The sequence below is a fragment of the Pteropus medius genome, unplaced genomic scaffold, assembly GCF_902729225.1.
Source record: "Pteropus medius unplaced genomic scaffold, Ma_sr-lr_union100, whole genome shotgun sequence".
Taxonomy (NCBI): domain Eukaryota; kingdom Metazoa; phylum Chordata; class Mammalia; order Chiroptera; family Pteropodidae; genus Pteropus; species Pteropus medius.
Genome location: NW_024352949.1, coordinates 1,864,255 through 1,876,151, shown reverse-complemented (window position 1 = coordinate 1,876,151; position 11,897 = coordinate 1,864,255).

Here is an 11,897-nt window from a genome sequence, read left to right as displayed (position 1 = left end):
GAGAATGCTAAATTATTTTTAAAATAAATAATTTATTTTTTAAATTATATTTCCTAAGCTGTACAAATCGAAGAAAATGAAAATCTAAGTATTTGCAGTCAATGCATTTAGAGACAAAATGCCTCCCTTAACTTATTTTACATGTTCACGTGCCAATTAATTACACATCAGCCCTAGAAGATCCTGTTGGACAGTAGCATTATCAGTGCTTACGCTGAACTAGCATCATTTTAATAGCTAGCAAGGTAATTTCACCTTTTTTTTTACTTTGAAAAGTTGCATAAACTTTTTGACCACACGTGAAAATGACATACCAGGAGTCAAAATGTTAAAATGAATTGTATTGTCATACATACCAATACAGACATGCTGCTAATAAAAATAGTTGCAACTGAAGTATGCTAATTAGTGTAGAATGTTATATATGTCTTAAGAATTGCTGTTTAAACAAGTAACAAAACAATGTATTATTTGTAAACTGTTTCTGCATAGTTATAAAATACATTATCTATGATATGGAACAGTACTTGGAGTTTCACCTGATGCTTGGTTCCTATAGAAGTTACATAGTCATGAATAGGTCGTTACTCCCTTTCCAAATAAGGAGTGAATGAGCCAGAGTGAGTGATTTCCTGTGTGTTCTTTGTTCTTCTTATTGTTTCTTTTATGTTAATACTGATAAAGTATTAAAAGCACATTTCAGCAGTGGCGTTCTAATAAACAGTGGCATTCCTGTGACTTCAGGCCATGGCCCTGGTTTTAGGTGATCTAAGTGCGTTGATCCTGCTGCAGGAAGTAGCTGTGTTGTTTGTAACTTCATTTCCTTGAAACTTTTATCAATTTGACTCTGTCATCATTACATTTTTCAAATACCAATAGAGAGAGCAAAACATATCAACATTTATGGTATACAGCTGAAGCACTGCTTAGTGTTCCTAATCTAACTTTAAATGCCTATATCAGAAAAGAAGAATAATCTCAAATCAATATCCAAACTGTCTCCTTTAGTATACTGATGAATAGCTAAATAAATGATTATACCCTTACAGTAAAATATTAATTGACAATAAAAGGGAATGAAGTACTAATATATGCTACAAGATTAATAAATCTTAAAAACATTTCTGTAAAGTGACAGAAGCCAGATATAAGAGACAATATATATGATTCCATTTAAATGAAATGTCCATGAAAGAAAATTTTCAGAGGCAGAAAGTAGATTAGTGGTTGCCTGGGAGTAGGGGTACAGAGATTACCTGCACACAATCATGAGAGATTTTATTGGGGGTATAGAAATGCTCTAAAACTGATTTATGGTGATAGTTGCAGCACTGGTAAAGTTGCTAAAAATCATTGAATTGTACATTTTAAATGAATGAATATTATGAAATGTAAATATAACTCAATAAAGCTATTTTAAAAACCAAAAGCTACATACATTTAGGAGAAGATTAGTAATATCCATAGCCTCCTTTCTAGGTATCTCCATCCAAAATATTTTTCTAAAAACATGCCATCAATGATTAGTTTACAGCCATTTCCTTGAGTACTTTATAATGGGTAAGAGTATATTAAAAAAAAAAATCAATTAGTGAAGCCACTGACTTAATAAAAGAAAGAGAAAAAACATGTAATGGTACAAACTCAAATCCATCCAAATGTTTTCTTAATAGATTCTACTGTAATTCTTTGTACAAAATAATAAATAACAAGAGAATCAAAATCTTTAAGTCATTTTTTTATTCTTCTATTACTTTATATGGTTGCATAAGAAATGTGCTTAGACCCAACCTCTCAGTTCCTCAATGTCCTATGGGGCGGCTACTTAGCTCAGAACTGTTCTACCTCCAAAATCACTAACTGAAACATCCCACTTTCTGAATACAATCCTCTGTCCTGTAAATTTGTTCACTCTTATGACACCCTAAATCTGTTCTTAAATCTTAAAAGACTCTAATTTATTGAGTCCCCTGAGTTCTCTCTTTTAAAAGCCTCTCATTTCTTTATTCTTCTCTTTATTTAACTGAATTGCTGCAATTCATTTTTTTAATAATATATCTGCTGTACTAGTTAAGATTAGGTTTAGCTTGATATATTAAAAATAAAAATATTGCAATAAATGTTTATTTTGTCTGACTAGTTAAAAAAAAAAAGAATGTTAAGTTACTGAGAGATAAACTGTCAATATAGAATTCCAGGTACAACACAAATGCCATTAAAAAAAAGTAGGTGAATTTCATCAAAAAAATAATAGAATATCTAAGAATAAATTTAACCAAGAAGGTTAAAATTCTGTATACTGAAAACTATGACACTTATGAAAAAAATTGAAGACATAAATACATGGAAAGATATTCCATGATCTTGAATTGGGAGAATTAATATTGCTAAAATGTCTATACTTCACAGATTCAATAAAATTCCTATCAGAAATATAATGGTATTTTAAACAGAAATGGAATAAACAATTCTAAAATTTGTATGGAATCACAAAAGACCCCAAATAGTCAATCCTGAGAAAGAAGAGCAAAGTTGGAGGCATCACACTCCGTGATTTCAAACTATATTCTGAAGCTATAGTAATCAAGACAATATGGTATTGGCATAAAAACAGACAGATAAATCAATGGAACAGAATAGAGACCCCAGAAATAAACCCATGCATATGAAGTCAATTAATTTACAACAAAAGAGCTGAGAATATACAATGGGGAAAGAACAGTAAATGGTGCTGGGAAAGTTAGACAGCCACATGCAAAAGAATGCTGCACCAAAATAAATGGAGAGTGTACGTTGGTGATACAGTGGTGAGCATAGCTCGTAGAAATGAAAGGAAACAGAGGCAAACTCACAATTATAAGTGAAGATGTCAATACTTCTCTTACAGAAATTAATAGAAAAATAGCAGAAATTCAATAAGGATATATAGGTCTGAACAATAAAATCAAGTCACTTAACTTAATTGCCGTTTATAGAATATTCTAGCCAACAAAAGATTATAATTTTTTTCAAATGAATGTGTAGCCTTCACCAAAAAACAAAACAAAACAAAACAAAAACAACAACAAAAAAACCACACAAAGGAAACATTTAGATGATTCAAATATGACCATCAAGGACTAAATTAGAAATTAAAAATCTCAAATATTTGTAAAATAAACAACACGAGAATACATAAAGGGTTACAGAAGAATCACGAGGAAAATTAGAAATCTTCTGAGCTGAATGATAATGAATATATTTCCAATAAAAAAATATAAGATGCAGCTACAACAGTGCTGAAAGGTAAATGTAAAGCATTAGGTGCTTATATTAAAAGAGAAGGAAGATTTTAAATCAATAATATAAGCTTTTAATTTTAGAAACTTAGAAAAAGCAACAAATTTCACAGAGAAATAAAAGAAATAATTATATTCTTTATAAATTAGGGTGAAATAATGACTTTTTCAGACAAAAATAATAGTTTTATAATACTAAGAGCTTTACAAAATGATCTTAAAGAATGCTCTTAAGAACAAGAAAAAAGTGATTTATGAGAAAAGGCTAAGATGCAAGAAAAAATAGAGAACAAAATGAGAGAGTAAATATACAAGCGGACACTGACTGGACCATATATTTTTTAGAACTCTAACCCACATTCTCTGCAATAATCTTTCCTAGAAACCAAACAACAACCTCTGCAGAAATTGGCCCAGAACCAGTTTGTCTACAATGTACTCTTCATCCCTACTTTCGACTCAAGACCAAGTAAAGAAAGTCTAATTTTCTGTCCAAATCAATTACATATGGCATTCTGCTTCTGGTTAGCTCACTTTCAGTTTCCTTATGCCAACAATTCCAGCCAGCCAGAGAAATGGAAAGTGAAGCTTTCCCTTTTTTTATTATAAAACTTTCCCAGTCACCTGCCTGCTTTAGATCTGCCAAATCCAAGTGATAGTGGTTGACTCCCTTTCTACAGCCGACTCTGAATCAACAGGCGTGGTCTAGTCTCATTTGGGTGATCTTCATTATTATCACAAAAGTAATGGTAAATATTTGGATAAATACAAATAAGAATTAATTTCATAAAACTACATTAATAATTGTGTCAAATTTTTAGGGTGAAAATAAATAAGAGAAGACCTAAATAGGAATATGTAACACATTCACAGATCAGAAGTCATAATATAGTAAAGATGTCGATTTTTTCCAAATTAATATATAAGTTTAATGTAATTTCTTTTAAAATCCCAGCAAGGTTTTTGATAGACACAGAACAGAACAATTTTTCCAAAATTTATGTAGAAAGGTCCTAGAATGGCTCAAACAATCTTGAAGAATAAAGTGGAAGGAGTAACTCTACCTGCTATTAAATCTTACTATATAAGATTACCACAGAAATCTTACTACAGAAATCAAGACTGTAGCTAAGTTTCTAATTTATAGTTATAAAATAAACCAAAATAATTAAAACTTTAAATTCAACATTTAAAATTGGAGGAGAGGGAATAAGGAAAGTAACCTCCTTCCTTTCAGTTCCACCTTTCATGATGGGGAGCCAATAGATACTGCTTAACATTGATAAATCAAGGAATATTATTTGAAATCATGGAGAGAACTTCCAACCAATAATATAGAGCGGGGTCCCCAACCTCCGGGCCCTGAACAGGAATCAGTCTGTGGCCTGTTAGGAACCGGGCTACAATGCAGGAAGTGAGTGGTGGGCGAGTGAGCGAAGCTTCATCTGTATTTGCAGCTGCTACCCAGCACTAGCATCACTGCCTCAGCTCCACCTCAGATCATCAGGCATTAGATGCTCTCAGAAGTGCCAAAATGTTGGGGACCACTGATATAGAGAAATAATGAACACTAATGCTTCCAAAGAATGGGACAAGGGAGGTAGAGTAAGGATGTAGAGTTTTACTTTTTATTTTTTATTAAGCTAGACTGCTCGAAAAGTGGTTTATTTCTAAATATGAGTTTTTTTTTTATTTTTAATGAAATAACACACGTATTTACATGCAAAATTTCTTCCTATATCTTCCCATTTATTTTCCAATAAGACATCTTTAATGGGGCAAACAATAATCTGCTAGACTCAGACTCTCATTCTCAGACTCGTTTTATCACATTTTTCCTCTGTTTCCTTCAGTACTAACACAAAGGTTTCTAGATGTTCACCGGGTAACTTTATTATTCCTTTCACTTAGCTAATATCTACTCAACTCTCTAAACTCAGTTCAAATACCACTTCATCAGAGACACATCTTGATTCTAAATAATATTGTAGTATTCTTCACCCATTATAATTGTCCTAATCTGCAGTTTATATTTTTCTGAAGCAATAAATACCCCCCTTTCCCTCTAAACTATGAGCTCCATGAGATCATGCTGTCTGTTTTGCTCACTATAGTTTCCCCAGTTTATAACACATGGTCTTGCACGTATTAGACATTTAATAAATATGTGTTGAATAAGTAATGAACAGATATATAAGTCAAGTTTTCTAAAGCCTCAAACATCCCCTGTATAGAATGTATAAATTTCAAGTAACCATTATTGAAAGTAAGATTAAAGAGGAAATTAAATCTATTTCTTCTCTCCTGCTGCTCCATTTTTTTTTTACCTCAGCCATATGCTCTTCAATATATGTTTTAAACCATTATAGTGTAACAAACTCTATTACAGCAATGCACTCAGAGTTATAACACTTTCATACTTTACAACTTTAGTCTCCCAAAATAGGACTGATACCTGTATTATAGACTAACCATATTATTTGAGGCTTTGGCATATATCCTTATTATGTTTTGCAAGACTTAGGTTGACTAGCAATATATCCAAATCTGCATATGAGTCATGTCATAACAAGAATCTGCTGTACTATTAAATTTTGACTGGGAAGTGACAGAAAATCTTACTAGCTCATCTGGGCTCATACTGTCCTCTTGTGCAGTAATAAATTACTGCAGGACCTTACTTAAAAAGAAGCCCCAGAATTGCTTCCAGCCCAACCTGTGTTAAGATGCTTTAAAGCAAAACAAAACAAAAAGTAACTAAGGGTAACCATAGAATGAATCATAGCACCAAAAGGTCAACTATCATATTTCTGAAATAAATCTGCTGTTGTTGGATTTTTAAATAGCCATAGAGCAGTTCTTTTTAAAAATGTTTCTATAACAAAAATGATGTCATTTGAGGGTGTTGTGTTGTGTGATCTCTAATAGTTAAAACTGTCATTAATCCAACTCCTCTACTAGTATGCCTTGTGGTAGGACGAGCACTAGGAGCATAGTAAATGAGAGTATGGATTCTGAAAGCAGACTAACTATATTTGATTCTTGTCTAGAGGACTTTTGGGTTGCTAACTTGTACAATCAGAGTGCAAAATGGTGATTTTCATCAAGACTGAGTTAAAGGATTAATTAAAGGATTAAATAAAATAAAACCTGTTATTTTTTTTTTTTTACCACAGCATGTATGCATGTAGTAAGTACTTAATAAAAGATAGTTCTTTTTATTATTGGTATATGCTGGGCACTATACTTAGCATTTTACATGCGTCATCTCAAGTCCTTACAACAACTCTGCAAGATAATCATCAATAGTCTCATTTCACCAATGAGTAAACGAGAATTAAATAATTAGCCTAAAGTCACCCAGTTAATAAGTAACACTAGACATTAGTCAAATCCAGAACTTTGGAACTTCAAAATCTGAATCATTACAGAACTCTAAAGCTCCATAATTTAATGAGCACGTAGACTACATTATATTATTCTTTATCATATCCTTAACCAAACACAATTACCTCAGTCTGCATAAGGGTTATTGTCTGATTTATAAGTAACTGTAGGTCAGTAAATGGTTGTTCTGCTAATACCCAATTTAAAGAACCAGTAGAATTAAGACAATTGCCATGTGTATGAATTCTAGGTCTCAGTGTCATCAGCTGAAAAATAATAAAGTATACTTGTCTTAGAGAGTTGTTATGGGATTTAAATAAGATTCATAAATAACGTTGGTACAATTCTTGATTGAAAGTATGCACTAAATAAGTGTTTATTGAAAAAATATATATACATACACATATGGATATATACACGTACAAATTTATAAATGTATTTCTAAGGACATATAATGGTTAGATAGATGATGAAGAAAGGAAGGAAGGAAGGAAGGAAGGAAGGAAGGAAGAAGCATGAAGGAAGGAAGGAAGGGAAGGAAGGAAGGAAGGAAGGAAGGAAGAAAAGAAAGAAGGAAGGAAAGAAGGAAAGAAGAACTGGGAATCCTTGCAACTTTAAGAATAATTTTTTCTACCTAAAATTGAATTTACAGTCCATCTTCATTCACTCCTAATTGCACTCCTTCATTCTTTTAGTCATCATAGCTCATCCCGCTTTTCCTAATTTATATGAAAATCTATATAGCGTCTCTGGTTAGGAGAAACTGTAAGAAGTGCTTTCTGGGTTGTGCCCATATGGCTATGTGGGTAACTGTATTACCTTTCAGAATGTTTAGTAATGACAAAATGAAGGCAGAAACCATTCTATAGCTTTTAAAACACAGTAATGCCAGAGCTGAAGAGAACAAAAACCTTCTATATAGTGTTTTCAGTGTAACGGAGGAAGGATCTAGTCTTCTGGGTGCTACTCTGCCACCAACCAGCATAGTTCTCAATTTCTTGATCTGTATGTAACAGGATTTCCAACTCAAGAACTTAGGTTTTGTTCATCCTGGCATTCAATAATCATGAGATATCTACTGGGCCTGGAGATATCACCTAGCAGGTGTCTATTTGTATAAAAACCAGGAAGTCTTCCAGGGAAAACAGAATCGAAGGGAGTAAATCTGAAGATAAATAATTCAGAGTCAAAGAGGAAAGGTTATTTTGCATTGAACACAGTATCTGTCACTTATATTATGTTCTAGATAAGCCCCATGGCCTTATTTCTCAGTCTTAGGTTCCAAGACATGGGGTTAAAATAAAGTGAAAGTAAAAAGCGTGAAGATGTATAGGAAGACCTTAAGGCCATGCAGCTGCTGTGTTTAATAATCTGTGTAGTGGAGAAGAAGACAACTCTGGGGTGAGAGTTGTCTTCTCCCACTGAGAGCTGGAGCATATTGGAGCATGGACACTCGAGTCTAAGCGAAATATATTTAGATAGCAAAGGAAGCCATTGGGGACATCCCCCCGCCCCCCAGAGACTTTGTGAAAGTTGTGCAATGGCTTTGACAACTTGCACATCATGTTCAGCAGCCATGGAGGCTACTGGTAGCCTGGCCCTGGACCAGAAAAGGAGGAGAAAGACAGTCACATTGCTATCAAGATAGATTAGTGATGAGACAACTCTGAGGACTCTGAGCAGGAGTTGGAAGGAACCTGAGAGGGAAGGCTTTTGTTCAAAGATGGAAGGACAAAGCACAACTACTCTTCAGGTGTTTTGATTTAAATTCACTTTTTAATTTATCCCCAACTTAAGAAAACATAAGTTTCACGTAAAACAAAGGATGTATAATAAATCATCTTTAATTGTCTTTGCCAAATTAAAATTTGAAACTTTTTTCGCTTACGTATGCTAGCAATCATGATGATACTTTATTTGAAGTGTTCATCTACCTGAATACAGGCTTATGTAGTAAAATATCTTGAAAATATACAAATTTAAGTGTTAGTATAAGGAAATGATGATGACGAAGACCATAACATTAAGCTTTCTATCATTTTCAGACTATTATTTTTTAATATTCACTTTGGAGTCCATTGACTCACTATTCTTGGAAATAGCCAACATTTCTGCTTCAAGTACAAACAAACAAACAAAAAGCTCAATCCTACAATCCTATTCTCAAAATGGAATTACAGTACAAAGGACCAGCTTCCAATTTTTTTTGCAATCAACAGAGTAGTAAATTTAATTTACCTATCACATTCTACAACTGTTTAATTTCCATTCAGTTTGAGAATAAGATCTATAGGTGTTCTAGCTCAGTTATCTTTCTAGCAGTTTCCACGGAAAAGCTAATAACTTCAGAGTCAGAGAAGGGCTCCCTTTGTGTTCTGTATTCTGGCAGCCATCCTTACAGGGCACTCCTATCCTCTCCACACTCATCCTTAACCCTGCTGTCATCACCCATGCACTTTATGCTGAGCAATCTTGATTTTCAACACCATTGTGTCAAATCAGTGACTTCCCCAGCACTTGTGTCTGATTTTCCTTCAGCATAAAGTCTCTAATCTGACAGATAGAAGTTTCACTTTGATTTATGCAATGAAAAGGACATGAATAATTTGTCTTTGAGTCCTTCCTTAAAGGTTCCTTCATAGCCTACATGTTTAAAAACTTGATAAATTTTCATTATCACCTTTAGAAATATGAGAAATTTTTGTTGTAAGTGGAGGTGTCAGGATTGTTGTATTGTGCTCAAGAGTGGTACCCGTATAGTTTCTATAGGAGAGACTTGGCAGAAAGGAACCTGTAGTCAATTAGAGAACTTACCCGATGGTTGCTTGGCAAATTTACTGTTCCTATTAGGTCCACGATATTTGGTGGCTTTGTGGTAGGTGTCAGAGACTAAAGAACTTGCAACCAGTCTTTTGAGAAAATCATCGTACTCATATATTTGGAGTTCAGAATTCAAGATATCTACTCATTAGACCAACTAAGTTGTTTCAAAATCTGTCAATTAACTTTCACTTAATTATACAGAGAATTCTGAAAACTGGGAATCAGAAAAACCACATTGAACACTTTCATTCTTTTCACAAAAAGTTCCCCCTTATGATGTGGAAGTATATTCCATTTGGGGTTTTGTGGATTAAAGGTCTTCTTTTTCAACTTGGTCTAAAATTGTTGAAACCAAGACATATTGTATCTTTTGTTATTTTTTTTTCTATCAACAAGATGATATCTCCTAAGATGGAAGTGCAGTTGTCATTTTAAGCAATATCTACAGTTTTCAACAATCACAACTTAGCATGCTAGCATCTGTTCTGAGGTGCTTCTGTAACAGATGCAGAACTGTCAGAATGAAAACCAAAATTAAATATGCAGGCTGATGCCCTGTGCAGAATAAACTCCGTAGGCATTAAATGGACCACTTCATGAGTGGGAGAGGGCAGAATAGGACAGGGCACTAATTTCACCAGAATTATGAAATAAAGAACCATTTCTTCTTTCTATTTTGATTCCTTTAAACTCTTCAATGAGAGTTTTGCAGAAACTGATTTATTACATTTTTTAAAAAAGGTGACCTGCTGCAGGGCATCATGGAGGCTATCTGCTTAGTGTCTTGTACTAGAAGTCAACATATTTCAATATAATCCTCTGTGATGCTAAGAAGATCCGTATCCTTGAACAAGATGCTTCTTGCCCACTCTTGGCCAAAAAAAAAAAAAAAAAAAAAATAGAGGAAAGTGATGCACAAGATCACTAAGGTCCCCAACTCTAATATTTTAGGACTTTATTCCATCTCAGTTTCCTTTTAAGACTCAAATTTCCTTTATACTTTTCTGCAGTGCAGTTACTGGCTCTGGATCATCACCACTCATCAACGATGTAATTCCAGAGAGTTAAGAGAATTTGAAGGTTCAGGATTTTTCTCATGCCTTTAACTTTTATCCATAATCACTTTCAAATAGTTTTATAGTGTCTTCGGCCTTTTCTTTGAAAGTGCAATAATGAATTCCATTCCTCAGTAGAGTTTAGGTTTGTATGGCTATGCTAGGGAGAGAAGGAATGCACAGTAGCTCCTAAAAAGGCTTACACTTCTGCAATTAGCCAATCACTTCTAACTGCTAGCAAGTGTTACATTAATGATGAATTCAACATTAGATTTTTATACTCTTCTGGGCCAGCTAAACTGGACTCACCTGTCAGTTGGGCAATGACCCTTACTGCCAGTGAAAAGTTTATAACCAAGTACAGAGAATTAAAGTCCAAAGATGATGAGTGAGCACAATATTTCTTTTCCATTATAATGGCTTTAAGATAAGACTTTTATTTTTAAATACAGGCCAAAAAAACAATTTTAGAAAAGATTATTCTACCTTTTTAAAGGTATTTCTTTTTAAACTCACAGTGTACAAAATGACGTTTCTGTTCAGGCAAAACAGTTTATCAGTGGTGAATTCGAATAACAATAATGTCTTCTAGACCAGGCTTTTGATTTGTTCTCTGGGGGCTTGCAAATGGTATAACTAGGTTTGACTGTTTGGTGATGGTTAATGTCTCCAGAGTGGAAGAAAGTAACAAAGTGCTTGCTGATGCCTAGGAAGCTCTCACAAACCTTGTGTTCTCTGAATGATCTGACAGAGGCGTGCATTTGGAGGATGGCTCACCGAGTTAGTGAACCAAGGCCTAAATCTGGAAGATAATCATAAGCATAGCATAATTTAGACTCTGTTTCTCTAAATCGTCTTGGAAAGTTTCACAGTCTGCTGAAATCCTTTTTAAGATTTCAATTTTAATGTCCAAGTATATGTGTTGATGACTCAGATCTGAGGCAAAGAAAGAGGCAAAGTACTATGCAAAGGCATTTTTGACTCAGGGGTCCATGTGAGCACTGATATTAGCACACTCATCCTCACTGTTCTTTGCTCAGTATTCATTTTCCTTCCCACTGATTTAGGACCTGAGCAACCTGGAAAGTCGTTCTGGGTGTCCCACAAGCTATCCGTCATGACCTACAGGGCAAGTGTTCAGTTTCAGTTTGCATGCAGACTATGTAGTATTCTTCCTCCTGCTACTTAGTCTCTCTCTCTGGTACATGCTGACATATTTTCTAGGTATCTCCTTTTCTGCTAAGAAGAACTACTGTCCTGTAGCACTCCTGTTACTTTGCTGAGAACCAAAGTATCAGGCAGGTCCTCATTTTTCACTGGGCAGCAGCTCCACTCCCACTGGGTATCCACATAT